This window comes from Tursiops truncatus, chromosome 1 (genome assembly GCF_011762595.2).
Source record: "Tursiops truncatus isolate mTurTru1 chromosome 1, mTurTru1.mat.Y, whole genome shotgun sequence".
In the NCBI taxonomy this organism is placed as follows: Eukaryota; Metazoa; Chordata; class Mammalia; order Artiodactyla; family Delphinidae; genus Tursiops; species Tursiops truncatus.
The window spans coordinates 59,867,000-59,883,307 of NC_047034.1; the positions used below are offsets into that span (position 1 = coordinate 59,867,000).

The following is a 16,308-nucleotide window of genomic DNA, read 5'->3' on the forward strand; positions in this document are numbered from 1 at the left end:
AATAGAATTATGTCTAAAAAAATCAATGTACATGCCTAATTAAAAATAATTTATTGCTAAAAGATGATAGCCATCATCTGAGCCTTCAGTGAGTCATAGTCGTTTGTGGGTGGAGGGTCATGCCTCAATATTGATGGCTGCTGAGTGATCAGGGTGGTGGTTGCTGAAGGCTGGGGTGGGTGTGGTGATTTCTTAAAATAAGACAATGATGTTTGCTGCATCAATTGACTCTTCTTTTCACAAATGATTTCTCTGTAGCATCAATGCTATTTGATAGCATTTTAACCACAATAGAACTTCTTTCAAAATTGGAGTCACTACTCTTAAGACCTACTGCTTCTTTGTCAACTGTTTATGTAATATTCTAAATCCTGTTGTCATTTCAGTAGTCTTCACAGCATCTTCACCAGAGTAGCTTCCATCTCAAGAAACCACCTTCTCTGCTCATCTGATGCAATTCCTCACCTGTTAAAGTTTTTTCATGAGATTACAACAATTCAGTTACAGCTTCGAGCTCCATTTCTTTTACTGTTTCCACCACATCTTCAGGTACTTCCTCCACGGGAGTTGTGAAGCCCTCAAAGTCATCCATGAGGATTGGAATCAACTTCTTCCAAACTACTGTTCATGTTCATATTTTGACCTTTTCCCATGAATCATGAATTTTCTTAATGGCACCTAGAATGGTGAATCCTTACCAGAAGGTTTTCAATTGACTTTGCTCAGATCCATCAGAGGAATCCTTATTTATGGCAGCTATCACCTTACGAAATGTATTTCTTAAACACTAAGACTTGAAATTGAAATGTCTCCTTGATCCACGGGCTGAAGAATGGATGTTGTGTTAGTAGACATGAAAACAACATTCATTTCATTGTACATCTCCATCAGAGCTCTTGGGTGACCAGGTGCATTGTCAATGAGCAGTAATACTTTGAAAGGAATTTTCTTTTTCTGACAGTAGGTCTCAACAGAGGGGCTGAAAATATTCAGTAAACCATGTTATAAAACAGATGTGCTATCATCCAGGTTTTGTGGTTCCATTTACAGAGCACAGGCAGAGGAGATTTAGCATAATTCTTAAGGGCCCTAGGATTTTCAGAATGGTAAGTGAGCACTGACTTCAACTTAAAGGCACCAGCTGCATAAGCCCCTAACAAAAGAGTCAGCCTGTCCTTTGAAGCTTTGAAGCCAAGCACTGACTTCTATCTATGAGAGTCTTAGATGGCATCTTCTATCCAATAGAAAGCTAATCATCTACACTGAAAGTCTGTTGTTTAGTGTAGCCGCCTTCATTAATTACGTTAGCTACATCCTCTGGGTAACGTGCTGCAGGTTCCACATCAGCACTTGCTGCCTCCCCTAGCACTTTCATGTGATGAAGACAGCTTCTTTCCTTAATCCTCATCATTAACCTAGTTTCCTTGAAGGAACCTCTGCTAGCTTCAGACTTTTCTTCTGTTGCTTCCTCACCTCTCTCAGCCTTCACAGAACTGAAGAGAGGTGGGACCTTGCTCTGGATTAGACTTTGGTTTAAGAGAACATTGTGGCTGGTTTAACCTTCTATCCAGAACACTAAAATTTTCTCCATATCAGCGACAGGGCTCTTTATTTCTTATCATTCATATGTTCACTGGAGTAGCACTTTTAATTGCCTTCAAGAACTTTTCCTTCGCATTCACAACTTGGCTAATTGGCACAAGAGACCTAGCTCTTGCTCTATCTCAGCTTTTGAGATGTCTTCCTCACTGAGCTTAAGCACTTCTACCTTTTGATTTACAGTGAGAGATGTGTGACTCTTCCTTTCACTTGAACACTTAGAGGCCATTGCAAGGGTTACTCATTGGCCTAATTTCAATACTGTTGTGTCTCAGGGAATAGGAAGGCCCAAGAAGCGGGAGAGAGACAGGGGAAGGCTGGTGGGTGGAGCAGTCAGAACACACACAACATTTATCCCTTAAATTGGCTGTCTTATAGGGGCACGATTTGTGGTGCCCCAAAACAATTACAGTAGTAATATCAAAGATCAATAGTCACAGATCACCATAACAAATATAATAATAATTTAAAATCTGAAATATTGTGAGAATTACCAAAATGTGATACAGAGACATGAAGTGAACAAATGCTGTTGGAAAAATAGCATCAATAGACTTGCTTTACGCAGGGTTGCCACAAACCTTCGGTTTGTAAAAGATGGAATAAATGTGAGGTGCAATAAAGTGAAGCACAATAAAATGAGGTGTGCCTGTCTACAGATGAGGAAACTGCTTCAATACCCACAGCAGACTATAAAGGAACTGAAATTCAAACTTAGGTCTAATCTGATTTTAAAGCTTTTGCCCTCAAGTGCTACATTCTCCTGCATCTCAATTTAGGGGTTATCTAATCAGAATGTCCCTACAGTAGCTCTCAAAGTATGGTCCCGAGGCCAGTATTATTAGCATTACCTGGACACTTGTCAGAATTGCAAATTCTCAAGCTACCTCAAATGATTACATCAGAAATTCTGGGGGCTCAAGCTTGAGTATCACTGCCCCAAAACATTCCAAACAGGTAGTTATATAACCTCTCCGTGTGGCTCTTACATCCCATAATGCAGTCATTCTCTCTGCTCTGCTTGTTTAACTGCACCAATCATTAGAAAGTTCTTCCTTATACTGGAGTATAATTTGCTTCTCTTCATCGTTCACTCTTTGGTTCTGGTTCTGCTGTTTGTCTCGTCAACAAAATAGCTGAATGTAGCTATTGAAACTCACATGATCAACAACAGGAAATTGCTAAGGTATTAAAAAGAGCTTGTCTGATGGAACATGTGAAGTTTGAATGCCAGCTTCCTTTTTTTGTACATTTACCACAGATGCTTTATTCTTTGTCTCACAAATAAGATAGAAGCGGAACATTTTTGAAAAGGGGAAAAAAGAAAGACTGAGGAGTCAGGGTTCAAGGCTCCGCTATGTCTTTAGGATATAGCCCTTCTAGTAGCTCTGGACCTGGAAGATGTTCTGTTTCCTCCAAAGTCATAGGTCAGATATAAAATCTCTCATGATGAGCAAAGTGGATCACTGAAACTTGAGGGAGTTTCAGAGCAGGGTGAGACTAGGTTGGTGAGAGTTGCTGTAGGTCAGAGTGGAAGGAGAGTTTAGAAGACCAGAAATCATATGTGACGAGCAGATGATTGAATCTTTGCCCTTGGAACTAAAGGTGAAGTTCATGTACTTGTTTCTTAACTTGGCTACCCCAGAAAACAAAGCTTCCATGCTATGACTGCATTACATGCTATCTTGGGAGGGAAAGGAGTGAGGGGAAAGGGATGTGATTCAAGAATAGAGGGAAAGCCAACACAACAATGCGTCACTGAGTTATCTTCTACTCCGTATGAGTACATACTTGATTCTGCTGGACCGGCTTTTCAAAGCTAGATTGTTATTCTTTGGGGAGAAAGAAAATTTATTCACTGGTTTCCATCTACCATCTGTTAAAAGTTCCACCCACAGAGTCTTAACTTCCCCAAACTCTGGGTCATGCATGTGTGGGCTCCATGTTGGGTCCTACACCATCCCATGCCTCATGGTCAATGGGATGGGAGGCGAGAGGCACTTGGCATAGGCATGAGATGAGGCACTGTCAGGTTTTACCTGTGTGAAATTGGTCAGAACCCAGGCAGAACTGATGGCCACAGTGGTGGCTAGAGCAAGAGTCAAGTGAGGCTGAGAGGCTCTGAAATTGCACAGAAGAGGTTTCTGATATAACACCCTTAAAGTAATTTTGAAAAAAAAAAGAACATCCTTTTACATTATAAGGTCGATGTCTAAATTTTTTTTTGTCATTAGTTTAAATAATGGCAAAGGATAGCATTCCTAGCTTATCATAAATGCTGATTAACATTTTAAAACAAAATTGGGTTCTGGTTTCAGGTATGATGACTAAGACTCTACTGGATGACCATTCAACTTCCATCCACGTAGAAAATAGCTGCAAAGTCTGGACCTAACACCAAACCAAACAACCAAAAAACCAGAAAATCAGTATCTGAAGGTACTGGAGAGCAAGTAGAAGTATACCAACTCTGGTGGGAAGTTCATACTTGTTTGGAGAGGGAAGACTGAATTAAATAAATAAATTTCTGTCTCTGCGGCATTTAGCTTGAGGCTAAGTACAGCCTGCATGTGGCAACAGCACACGTGACAAAACTTGCAATCTTTCAGGCCTGGAGAATAAGAAAATTGAAGTTAGGAAACTTACTAACTTTAATACTAAAGAGCGTGGGTAAATTCTGGAAGGGAAGAACCAGAGTGGGGACCCCCAAATGCTATCTATCCACATCTCTGATAGGACTCCTGAACTATGCATGGGCAGAACAGACTCAAAGCAGCCAGCTAAAGATGAAAAAGATCTGAAGAGACCCAAGTTGCCATATAAGAAACAGAGTTTGCAATTCAAGCCCAGCCACGGAAAAATACCTGCTAAAACAAATTTCCTCTTTGGAGAAAAATAACAGAATCCATATTTTCCACACTATGGCATTCATAATGTTCGGCATAGAATTCCAAGTTACGTTTCGCATGAAGGAACACGGAAATAAAGCATATTCTCAAAAGAAAAGAACATGAAACGGATCAGACGCTGAGATTAAATGGATGTTGGAACTAACAGACAATGATTTTAAAGTAGCTATTATAATTATTCTCAATAAAGTAAAACATATGTTTTTAATAAAGGAAAGTCTCAGTAAATACAAAATTATTATATCATTCTTTTCACCATATCCATTTGAATTTTAGTATTATAGTGATTAAATATTAAAAAATTGCACAAACATTTCTTTTTTAATGGTCATAAATTTTACATTTTTTCTCCTTGAAATAAAAATTTCATTTTACTAGTCCCACAGAATTTTATCTAAATATAAAATAATATGGTTCAAATATTTTGATTATTATCATAATTCTCTTAAAATGCATTTAAAATTTGTTTTTTTTTTTTTTTTTTTTTTTTTTTTTTTGGTAGTTTAGAATCTTTAGTCACACAACATCAAGAATAGGTTAGTTCCAGGGCAGTGCGCCATTCCATCACCTGAGACCTTCTCTCCCCCCTGCACACTCCACAACGCAGTATAATCAAACGGCGCCTTCATCTAGAATAGAATGTTTAAATACCTGTTCAATAACTGTCCTTGCTTCTTTGTGGTGTTGGGAAAGGAAAAAAAAGAAACAAAAACCAAAAAATCAAGAAAGCAACAGAACCCAAACCCTTTGCAAGCCGCTTGGTACCTATATTCCCAGGGCATTTTTAGTGGAGTTTCTCCTGGTCCCTGACCTCTGCCCTACTACATCAGTGAGGACAGAGGCCGTGGGACAGGTTTGGGCATCCGTACTGGAGTGGAAAGAGAAAACAAACACAAGTCGGGCCACAAGTGGATTCTGGCACATTTTTAGATGAAGTTAAAAATGTCATGGCGTGCACAGGGAGCAGGCAAAGGACTTTTCCATGGGAGGTAATGCCTGTAGGCAGAATAAACTGTCCAGTCTACTCTTGGGGAGGAGCTCCCTGCGGTAAGAACAGAGGAACTAGGGGGCCTCGAGGAAGGTGTTGGCTCGGAAGATGGAGGAGACGATCTCGCCGGTGGCGTTGATGGTGCCTTCGCTGTCTGAGCTGGACTCAGAGTCGCTGCTCCCAGAGTAGGCGCCCAAACCTGGGAGGATGCCGATACATACAGCAGCGGAGGGGCGGTCGATGGAGGGAGGGACCACTCAGAGATGTGCTTCCACGAGACAAGCAGGATGGGGCTTATTGATTCTTGTCATCTGGGTCAGGGTCCGACTGCAGTCTTTTCACACTGTTGCCACTCTCTGAGCTCTTATGCTTCAGAGCTCCTGCCGACAGCTTTGCCTGGGAGAACTTGGTCTTGGTTTCTGTGGGTTTCACAGCCACTTTCTTCTCCACTTCCTTCTTGTTTTCTTGAGAAATTCCAACCTTGTTGAGATTACGTCTGTATTCCTTCAGTGCTTTCAGTTCTTCTCTTCCCTGCTTTTCTATTAGTTCCTGCTGCCGAGAAACCTCATCAAGGAAGTTGGTCTCATCTTCGTCTAAGCCTCTCACCATGTTTTTCAATTTGAACTGTTCTTCATACTCTTGCTGCTTCCTATCTTTCTGTTCCTGTTAGCCTTTCATACAGAGACCGAGGGTCATAAACCTCCTCCGGGCATTCTCCTGGATCTTCAGGTTTTCGAACTTTTCGAACTTTCTCCCATTCTTCTTGCCTCCTTTTGTGCCGTTCATCTAATTCTGCCTCAGACACAAACCTCTTTTTGATAACAAGGTTACCATCATCCCCTCCACCCATAATGGAACAATCAGTCTACCAGCGTGCAGGAGGCGAGACCCCCTCACCTTGGCGGTGCCCACCCCAAACTGCCACCACAAGGGCCGCTCGCTCTTAAGGAAAAAGAAAAAGAAAGTAAAAACAGCCATTCAAAATTTTTGTTTTCTGTACTAGCATAAGGTTCTAGGTGTTAAAAGTCTATTTTAAATTGAATCATTATTCTATATAGTATTACTATAGAATTGGTCAAAACAATGCAAGTATATTACACATTTTGATAGCTATTCAATGGAATAAGATTTTATTGCAAATGCATATCTTGATAAAACAGATGAGGTTATTTTATCTTTTCTGTTTGTTTCTGTATTCTTGGATGGATATTACTTACTGCTAGTGTAAGTTAATGTTTTTATTTTTTATAGGTATAAATTTCGAGAAACTGCATTCATATAAGTGGATAGAACTGAAAGGGGGATTATATCAGCAGTCAATAGTTACTGTTCACTAAAAATGATTCTTTATGATCCATCAACTAACATCTTCCATTTTGTAGAAAGCAAAGAATTGGAAACCACCTGATTTATGAATATTCTTTTCCCTAGTTCATTAGAGACACTCACTTTCTTATCACAAACACAATATTTAATTGTTGCATTTTTAGTGCCCTGGGTTTTTTTTTTTTTTTTTTTTTTTAACACTCTGGGGCAATGCATTGAAGTAAGTTTAGAATGGATGAGAGGTGAGTTTTTCTTTCATTAAGTTGGACAGGGATAATTAGTGGTCCAGGAAAACTCAGCTTGAGCAACCATGTTGTCACCCATATCAACGAGGAACGAGTTTAAACAGAAATTGAAAATCTAGAAACTGATCCTGTTGAAATTGTGCACTAATATGTACTTCCTGGAAACTCTTTATGTATGTGAATGCGTGCTCTAGTTTGCAGATCACTGATTTAGATAATCAGGGTGCTGGAAACCACCCACTGGTTAAGAGACCTCAAAGGGAGGGAGTTTAAGAATCAGTTTTGTTTTTCTTTTTTACCTGAAAAGGTGAGAAAGGATCTCAGACTAACACTAGCCAACAGATTAATGTGAAACAGGAAAAACTTGAGGTGGTACAGACTAACACAGTATCCAAAGTGCAGCTAACAACAGTGAAATCTTGGATTTCTCAAGGGGATGGAGAAAAAAAATTCTCATCTGAGCAGTGTAATGCAGTGAATACGTGCATAAAAATACAAAGAAACAAAGATGGAGAAGATCATCAGATGTGATAAAAGTAGCAGTACCAGCAGCACTTGTAGTTAAGGATAGAAAGTCATTTTTAGTAGATGCTGGATTTGAGTGAGTGCACTGGAGTCTGAGGAAGCCTGTGGAAATAGCCTACTTCTAGAGGTATTAATAATAACAGAACAAAACCGTCAGTTTCAGGCAGGTTCAACTGAGGACTTACTTAAATACAAGGTGAAATAAGAAGCTATTTAGAACTGAAATAGTGATGGCACATGACTGAGTTCACTAAATGTAGTTACTTTTGACAGCACTGGTGAAGAAAGCAGGGTTCAGTCTTATGCTGTCACATCCTTTCTACACCTGCCTCTTGCTGTGTCATGTGACCAAAGAGTTTAATGGAGATTAGACCAGATAATTGCTAAACTTCCTTCTAGTTCTAACATCCTATGGAAGAACGCTCTGCAAATGTTCATAGCAGCATTATTCATAAAAGTAAAAAAGTGGAAATAATGAATGGGACAAAAATAAAGGTGGAATAATGAATGGACAAATAAATGTGGTATATCCACTCAATGGAATATTCTTTGGCAATAAAAAGGAATGAAGGGCTTCCCTGGTGGTGCAGTGGTCGAGAGTCCGCCTGCCGAGGCAGGGGACACGGGTTCGTGCCCCGGTCCGGGAAGATCCCACATGCCGCGGAAAGGCTGGGTCCGTGAGCCATGGCCGCTGAGCCTGCGCATCCGGAGCCTGTGCTCCGCAAGCGGAGAGGCCACAACAGTGAGAGGCCCACGTACCGAAAAAAAAAAAAAGGAATGAAGTACTGATATATGCTACAATATGGATGAACCTTGAAGACATTATAATAAGTGAAAAAAGCCTGACAAAAAAGACCACATACTGTATGATTCCATTAATGTAAAATGTTCATAACAGGCAAATCTATATAGACAGAAAGTTGATTAGTAGTTGCTTCAGCTTAGGGGTTGGGGAGAAATGGGGATGACTGCTAATGGGTACCAGGTTTGTTTCTAAGATGATAAAAAGTGATTGTGATTATTACACAAGTCTGTGACTATAGTAAAAAACTACTGAAATATACTTTTAAATGGGTAAATTGCATGGTATGTGAATTATATCTCAATAAAGTTTTAATTTTTTTTCAAAACAACATTATGAAAGAATTTTTAAGAAGAGAAAAGAGCTTGGATCCTGGCACAGACATAGGACGGTTCTGTTTTGACAGAGATTCTAAAAGGAGACAAAGGCCAGGAGTAAGTAGGGATGAGGGGCTCATTAGGGAGGTTAGGGCAGACAGCCAGTAGCCTGAGGAGAGTGGGCATTTGGTGGTAGGGGAGGATGCTGGCGAGATGTCCTGAAATGGAAAAGGAGGGTATCTTAAGGCAGACTCTCTGCCTCAAGCCTTGTCTTTTGCCAGATTTGCACCTGGGCATGTCTTTCTAAATGGACCCCGCTTGGCCCTCTACCCCCATATTCATATCCAGGCAGCTAAAGACACAACTTTTCTCTCAGTTCTTTTAAACTCTTGTTAAAATGTCTTCATCTTCCCTAGCTTCTGCCTCTTTTGACATAAAGTCCTTCTCCTCTTTTCATTGGGTGCATACCGGGTACTTTCTCTCTCCTAGGTTTTGACTTTTATATTTCATTTATTCTTCCCTTGGGTCTTTTGTGACCTTATCATAAAGGTTTATTACATATAAATGTGAAGATTCACTAATACACTTAAGATGAGGGAAACCAATGTAGCAATTGCTGATAAGATGAATCATTGTATACCATAAAAATAAGTACAAAGCTATCTGACATTTATTTTCAATAATTTACACAATAAAGAAATTAAGAGCCACCTTAAATTTTTTTTTTCTGTATTCTCATTTATTCTCTAACCAGTAAGGACACAGTTTTATGTCTTATCCAGGGGTTAGCCAAAGTATCACCTAACTTTCTACACAACTAAAACTAATGCTAGATTTCACATTCATTCATTAATCTAATCATTCATTCACTCATTTAACAAATGTTTATTGAGCATCTACTGTGGACTAGGCATCTTGCTAGATGCTAGAAATATAATGATGAAAAAAGGGGCAGAGTTCTCCTGGCTCTTGACACATACAATCCAGCATGAGAGACAGACGTTAAGCAAATAATCACACAACTTCCATAAATAATGATATAATTTAAATTATGATGTTTTATAAAGGATAAATATAAGGTAATGTTATATATTGGGTTGGTCAAAAAGCGCCTTCAGTTTTTTTTTTTAATTAATTAATTTTTATTTTTGGCTGTCTTGGGTCTTCATTGCTGCTCGCGGGCTTTCTCTAGTTGCGGCGAGTGGGGGCTACCCTTTGTTGCGGTGTGCAGGCTTCTCACTGTGGTGGCTTCTCTTGTTGCGGAGCACGGGCTGTAAGCTCACGGGCCTCAGCAGCTGTGGCACACGGGCTTCAGCAGTTGTGGCTCGCGGGCTCTAGAGCGCAGGCTCGGTAGTTACAGCGCAAGGGTTTAGTTGCTCCACGGCACGCGGGATCTTCCCAGACCAGGGCTCGAACCCATGTCTCCTGCATTGGCAGGCGGATTCCTAACCACTGTGCCACCAGGGAAGCCCAGTGCCTTCGGTTTTTAGGTAAAAATAAAAGACACATTTTTCATTTTCACCAAGAACTTTACTGAACAATGTATTCACCCTTTTGTCCCACTACCTTCTGCCATTTTCCAGGCAACTTCATAATTCCATCTTCCCAAAACTTTTTATCTTTTTCAGCAAAGAACTGTTCCAGGTGCCTTTTGCAGTATTCCAGGGAATTGAAATGTTTTCCATTAAGAGAATTTTGTAAAGACTGAAATAAATGGAAATCCAAAGGTGCAAACGCCTGGTGAATATGGCAGATGAATCAGAACTTCCCAGCCAAGCTATAATCGTTTTTGCCTGGTCATCAAAGAAACATGCAGTCTTGTGTTATCCTGATGGAAGATTACACATTTTCTGTTGACTAAGTCTGGCCACTTTTCGTCGAGTGCTGCTTTCAGTTGGTCTAACCGGGAGCAGTACTTGTTGGAATTAATCATTTGGTTTTCTGGAAGGAGCTCATAATAGAGGACTCCCTTCCAATCCAACCATATATACAACATCACCTTCTTTGGATGAAGACTGGCCTTTGGTGTGGTTGATGGTGGTTCATTTCGCTTGCCCCGCAATGTCTCCTGCTCCACAGTACTGTACAGTATCCATTTTTCATCACCCGTCAAAATTTGTTTTAAAAACAGAATGTTTTCGTTACATTTAAGTAGAGAATGTCATGTGGAAATATGGTCAAGAAGGTTTTTGTTCTCTTAACTTATGTGCAACGCAAACTTCAAAGTGATTAACATAACCAAGCTGGTGTAAATGATTTTCAGTGCTTGATTTGGACATTTTGAGTATGTCAGCTATCTCCTGCATGGTATAATGTTGATTGTTCTCAGTTAATGACTCAATTTGATCACTATCAACTTCAACTGATCTACCTGATCATGGAGCTCTGTCCAGCAAGAAATCTCCAGCACAAAACTTCCCAAACCACTTTTGACACGTTCGATCAATCACAACACCTTCTCCATACACTGCACAAATCTTTGTGTTTCAGGTGCATTTTTACCTTTCTTGAAATAAAAAAGCATAATATGCTGAAAATGTTTTCTTCCATCTTCAATATTAAAATGGCTACACAAAAATTCATGAATTTTGATGTTTTTTTAAAAAAATGCACGTTGATATGACAGCTGTTGTAATAAAATCTAACAAAATTGTTTCGAATGAAGTTCGAAGAACTAAGCATTACTAGAGCCATCTTATGGGAAAAAATGAACGAAACTTTTGGCCAAACCCAATATAACAGGGCTCCTTCTTTCTTGATTTTCTTCCTGCACTTATTTGATAAAGAAGCCCATGAAAATATGGGAGGGGATTTTCAAGTTACTGAATATTTTAAAAGATATTAAAATTTAAATCTTTCAAGTAAGTGCTTTAATTAACTCAAGTACAGCTGTCTTTAGTTTAGTGAATAGATCACTCACTTGTAAAGCAACATTAAAAAGTTTTAATAACTTAATTTAAGTATAACCTACGTAGGGAAAAGTGTGGAGATCATATGTATACAACTCAATGATTTTTTACAGACTGAACACACCTGTGTAACCAGACCCTAAATCAAGAAACATTATTAGAACCTCAGAAGTTCCATACATGCCTACTTTTCTTCACCAAATTCAGTTTACAAGAGGACTAGTAGCTTTGAGCACTTGTTATGTGCTAGGCTCAATGCAAAGTCTTTTATAGACCCCATATTATGTGAAGAGCAGTTTTTTTCTCTCTTTTGTTTTAAATTATTCCCTGAGAATCTAATTGACATCCATCATTTAATTAGCAAATTCATCCTTTTCAGATAGCCAGAACAGTATCCTTCAGCCCAGCACAGATAGGACTCTGCAGTTCTGCTTTCCTGGAGACTTTCCACAAGTGCAGGAAATTTCCATGATGGCAGTGGCCTTGGAGCCCATGAATAGAAGCAGGGAAGTAGCAGTTTATCTGGATGGCTGTGTGCCAGGCCCTTAAGCAATCGGGTGCCAGGATTTCTTAATTTGCTGTTCCATATCTCTTCCTTCCCCAAGGAGAAGAGTCAGCCTGCATGCCTCTCTCCAATCCCCTCACCATAAAGTCCTCCTTAAGGATAACTAAGATTGATTTGCTAACTTCTCTGAATAGTGAAGGTCACTGTAAGGTGAGCATCTCTTAGCCAACTGTAATCACTCAAAGCTCTGAAGAAATTTATATCTAGTATTTGGGACACCATCTCTTTGAATTCTAGGGGCTTGTGGAAGGGGATTGCAGTGGGGTTTTAAGGAGTCTGGCTGGAAAAGAAAAACAAAGGAATCCAAAGGACTCTGGGAGAAATAGAGACAGAAAGAGTTACCTACTGCCCAAAGGAGGTTTGGACCTCTAGGAACAATACTAAGAAAGTTTACAAGCAGTTTTGTGGGGTTTTTTTTTTTTTTTTTTTTTTTTTTTGCTTTAGAGACCAATCTAGATGAGAAAGCAGGAACAGGAACCAAGGACTTAATATTGTTATCAATTATCCTAGGAGCTATAGGGGACAAAATGTATTGGTGAGGTTATACCTACCAGAAACTGTGCTGGTGAGACCTAGCCTATTTAGATGATAAGGTGGCTGCATACTTATTATTATGGTACATGCTAGGTTGGGAGGAGTAGTGTGATCTCTGGAGATTAATAAAGTACTATGGGCAGGACATACCTTGGGCACTGGTGAAAGGGAAAGCCATCTCTGTGGTTTCTCCAAGACATAATAAACATCTCCTTATTATAAAAACAAATATGTGAACAAACAATAAGAAAACTACTTCTAACTGATCCTGACAAGTTCCAAAGTCCCCTAATAATTTGCCTCTTTGTGCGAGGCACTGAAATCCCCAGAAACAATGTGGGTGTCTTGTAGCTGGTGAGATCTCAGAATTTCTGACTAGGTCTTCTATAAAACCTAGGCTTCTCCTAGGCCCTTGGTGCTTTTTGAGTATGTGCTGATTTTCCACCATTGTTCTTTCTGGCGATGTGAAAGGCTGTGTCATATCTCTCCCACCTCCACCCCAACCTCAATCTCATGTTTTTTCCATTGTGGGGAGACAACTTTGCTTTTCCTTTGCTGAGAATCTTGAGGTCACCATGCAAGGTCTTCCTTACTTTCTCTCACTTCTCTCCTCTGCCCCTCAGCACAGTCTTTTCACATGGGCTTTGTTGATTTTTCTCCTGTTTCAAAGGACAAAACTCCTTCTTGCATCCCAAAGCCATTCTCTGTGCTTCTTCTCTGGGACTGTGTTCCTCAGTAATTTCATTTCTCTCATAATTTTGTTTTAAACTTTTATTGTAACATTTTCCAAACATATACAAAAGTAGAGAGAATAGAATGATTCCCTCATATACCCTTCACCCACATTCAAAAAATTATCAACATTTTTGCCCACTTACTTTATCACTTTTTCCCTTCTCTCTTTGCATCGTATCTTGAAGCAAATTCCATCATTGTCTCAGAATGTCTTTTTACAATTGGTTTGTTTAAATTCGGATTCAAACAGGGCTTACATATATTTGAGTGCTGTGTCACTTCATTTTTATCTAATCCAAACATTTCCCCAGCCCCCTTCTATTTTCTGCCATGTTATTGACTAGTGAGGAAAGCAGATCAGTTCTACAAAATGTGCCACAATCTGAATTTTTCTGGTTGCTTCTTGGTGTTATTTAACTAGGTGCTCAATCGCCTGTATCTTCTATAGCCTGGAAATTAGACTTAAAGGCTGATTAGTTTCAGGGTCTCCCCTACCCTCTTACTTCTCTTGTTTTATGATCTGTGTCATGCACAAATAGCTCATGACTATTCATTATAAAGCGTTTGCTTTTCTCTCTGTGCCCAGACGGCCTCTGTCCCATCATTGCTCCATATATAGAGCAAATAGTCTGCATCAATTTTCTCTCCTATTCACATACATTTCCCCCCTAACGCTTTTATATGGCCTCTGCCCCATCAACTACAGAAATAATGCTTTCAGAGATCACTGAACATTCTTTAACACAAAACCCAATGACTTCTTGTTAGTATTATAATTAATGATTATCATCATTAGTTGCCAACTCCCATTTGTAGCCTTATAACAACCTATAAAATGCTTTTTGTCACTACTCTTTTTTTTTAGTCCTCCTCCTTTACGACCTCATTCCTCTTTCCTGACTTTTTTATTTTCACCGTTTGCGGCGAGCCGTTTCTGACTGGCAGAATAACGAGCCGCCACACGCAAGATTCTTCTCGTATCACACTTTATTGGAGCACAGCTTGGTTGAAGAAAGATGGAAGGAAGACCCCGCAATCCTAGAGCAGTCTGCTTATATAGGGATTAAGAACATGTGTCGCTCTGTGATTGGCTTTCGCCGATGGTGCGATTTGTGAGCCAGCATCGGATAGGTCGCTACTTTAAAACCTCATTAGTATCCAGAAGTGCCTGAGTGAGCAGGACCCTATCTCGATGTGCCCTGATGCGCACACGACAGACCAACCAGAGACACAGCATAATCCCAAATACACAGCAGACTCCAAAGATTCCTACCCCCACCCACTCCCCAAAGAAAGAAAAGGCAGAAGAGAGCCAAGAGGCAAAATCTCCAAAGGCAACGGGCTCCAGCCCGGCAGCACTCAGTTGCACAATTTGAATAATCCTTTGTGGAATTCCAACTAATACAAAGACTTCGATTAAGAATCATCAGGAACATCCAACTCAGCATCTTCTCTGAAGTTTTCTTCAACAATTCTCGTCAGTCTTGATGGCACCCAGATCGGATCTTGATCCTGTGGGGAGACACAAAGAGATCCCCTGGATCGAGTAATAACACGATCCGGGCCCTTCCATTGATTGGACAACACATCTTTCCACATCACTTTGCCATAATTTTTATGGTTTGTTGCCACATGGCGTTCAGCAGAGGTTTCTTTATCATCATTTAAATGTAAAAAATTTATGGTAAATAAGGCAAGTGAAAGTCTCTGTCTAGGGGTACAGTTCTCTGCGATTCCCCCTTTTTGTTTTATTAAGAGTTCTTTAAGCTGATCTGCCTCATTGACAAACCCTGTCGTTCACAATAGGCTTTCATTAGTTTACTAAGTGGTGTATGCCTCTTAATCTTAAACTGCACCACAGAACCATCCTGCCCCACCACCTTCAAATTAATATGACCGTTGTTCTCAGTCTTGACTCCTTCCTTGGGCTTTTCGTCGGCCATGGCCTTGTGGATTATAGGGCAAGCCTGTAATATGAATCACCTGCATTTTTTGACAAAAAAGAGCAAAGCTTTTGGAAGTATAGGCTGGGCCATTATCAGTCTTAATCTTAGCGGGTTTGCCCCACGCTGCCCAAGCTTCAAGGCAGTGGGTAATAACATTTTGAACCTTTTCTCCAAAAAGAGACGTGGCATGTACCACTCCAGAACAGGTATCCACTGAAACATGTACATATTGGAGCGTTCCAAAGGAGGAAACATGGGTAACATCCATTTGCCATAATTCATTTGGAAGAATGCCTCTGGGGTTAACCCCAGTCTTTTGGGTAGGCAAAAATTGGGCGCAAGCAGAACAACTCTTCACAATATTCCTAGCCAAAGCTCTGGTAATGTTAAATTTTTTTCTTAAGACTGTAGATGACACATGATATAGCTTATGAAACTCTTGAGCCTGTGTCGTAGAGTCTAGCGCTGTTAGAGCGCGTGTGGCCAGATCAACTTGTTCATTAGCTTTAGCCATGGGGCCGGGTAACAAAGAATGAGCCCGAATATGGGTAATATAAAAGGGATGTTGACGATGTAATATTTGACATCTTATTCCTGTCAACAAGGAAGCTACAGTGCTAGATGTTTTAACAAAAGAAATAACTTCTAAGTGCTTAACAGCATTCACCACATATAAGGAATCAGAAATTAAATTAAAAGGCTCTTGAAAGCGTTTAAAAACTTCCAAGACTACTTGACATTCAACCACTTGAGGAGCATCAGGTCGACATTCAATGATCACTGGTTGTTTTCCTTGGACCATATAAGCTCCTTTTCTCGTTTTAGACCCGTCTGTATAAATGGTCAAAGCATTAAACAGTGGCTGATCTACAGTAATTCTTGGGAATACAACAGGTTGTTGAGTCACA

The 16,308-nt window shown here is 40.0% G+C and overlaps 1 long non-coding RNA gene and 1 pseudogene across 1 annotated transcript in view; both read right to left on the minus strand.

Annotated features, from left to right (window-relative positions):
• Positions 1-16,308, minus strand: part of LOC141278656 (uncharacterized) — a 160,543-nt gene that overhangs the window by 97,034 nt on the left and 47,201 nt on the right. The gene's annotated exons all lie outside the window — the stretch shown is intronic.
• LOC101327993 (PSME3-interacting protein pseudogene) lies at positions 5,465-6,408 on the minus strand (annotated as a pseudogene).